At 44.4% G+C, this 1,693-nt stretch overlaps 1 long non-coding RNA gene across 1 annotated transcript; it reads right to left on the reverse strand.

Moving 5' to 3' along the window:
* LOC118945276 lies at positions 1-707 on the reverse strand. The gene is made up of 3 exons (XR_005040384.1): positions 600-707; positions 424-489; positions 1-298 (listed from the first exon to the last, which is right to left on the reverse strand). It is a non-coding gene; the product is annotated as an uncharacterized LOC118945276 (long non-coding RNA).
* Between the last annotated feature and the right edge of the window lie 986 nt (positions 708-1,693).

Below are 1,693 nucleotides of genomic sequence, written 5' to 3' on the forward strand. Positions count from 1 at the left end.
TGTGAGCGAAATGAGTGTAGAATCACTTTCTGACTGGGTTGGTAACAGGTGGGTTCAACTGTGTTCTCATTTTGACAGCCCTGTCACGTGACACACTCGATTATTAACTGACAACTCACCATATGTGTTAACTTTTATTATCACATGTTACAGTCTCCAGTAGACATACTATCATAAATGAATCTGTCAGTCAATCAATCAATCAATGAAGAGGTGCCTGGTTCATGGGAGATGTCCACTGGTCATAGACTACCACTCCAGGAACACCCAACTGGACATCAACGCACTGAGATGGACCCTAGAAAACAATCATCAGTCAAGTGAGATGACTCATTTTCAAATGAATTTTTTAGATAAAAAGTTATTACATTAATAGGTGATGGTAAATAAACATAATAAATACAATAACAATGTGTTTCTTACAGGAGGCTGTGTTTCCTCAGAGGGTCCCACGTTGACTCCAGGATCAGCCCCAGATTTGTCCCCACACTGATGGAGAGAAAGTGTTAACAACATTTAAACAAGTTTCCAACTGACATAGTGTTGTAGAAATGAAGAATTTTTAGCAGAAAGTTGTATTTAAAGGATTTCACATTTACCTTGACCCTACCCTCAGGGCTCAACAAATGTTTCCCAAGACAATGACCCTACAAAACAACAGCAATTAGTAAAAAACATACAAATGTTCGAAGACAATGGGATCTGATGGAGATCTGACAGATACAGTGGCTTGCGAAAGTATTCACCCCTCTTGGAATTTTTCCTATTTTGTTGCCTTGCAACCTGGAATAAAAATAGATTTTTGGGGGATTTGTATCATTTGATTTACACATGCTTACCACTTTGAAGATGCAAAATATTTTTTAAATTGTGAAACAAACAAGAAATAAGACAAAAAAAACAGAACTTGAGCGTGCATAACCCCCCCCCCCCCCCCCTTTGTAGAGACACCTTTTGCAGCAGTTACAGCTGCAAGCCTCTTGGGGTATGTCTCTATAAGCTTGGCACATCTAGCCACTGGGACTTTTGCCCATTCTTTTTTTTCTTTTTTTTCTTTTACCCCTTTTTCTCCCCAATTTCGTGGTATCCAATTGTTGTAGTAGCTACTATCTTGTCTCATTGCTACAACTCCCGTACGGGCTCGGGAGAGACGAAGGTTGAATGTCATGCGTCCTCCGATACACAACCCAACCAGCCGTACTGCTTCTTAACACAGCGCGCATCCAACCCCGAAGCCAGCCGCACCAATGTGTCGGAGGCTACACCGTGCACCTGGCAACTTTGAGTAGCGCGCACTGCGCCCGGCCCGCCACAGGAGTCGCTGGTGCGCGATGAGACAAGGAGATCCCTACCGACCAATCCCTCCCTAACCCGGACGACGCTAGGCCAATTGTGCGTCGCCCCACGGACCTCCCGGTCGCGGCTGGTTACGACAGAGCCTCGGCGCGAATGGATTTTTGCCCATTCTTGAAGGCAAAACTGCTCCAGCTCCTTCAAGCAAGTAGGATGGATTCCGCTGGTGTACAGCAATCATTAAGTCATAGCACATGTTCTCAATTGCATTGAGGTCTGGGCTTTGACTAGGCCATTCCAAGACATTTCAATGTTTCCCCTTAAAACCACTCAAGTGTTGTTTTAGCAGTATGCTTAGGGTCATTGTCCTGCTGGAAGGAGAACCTCCGTCCCAGTCTGT

This window comes from Oncorhynchus mykiss, chromosome Y (genome assembly GCF_013265735.2).
Source record: "Oncorhynchus mykiss isolate Arlee chromosome Y, USDA_OmykA_1.1, whole genome shotgun sequence".
NCBI lineage: Eukaryota > Metazoa > Chordata > Actinopteri > Salmoniformes > Salmonidae > Oncorhynchus > Oncorhynchus mykiss.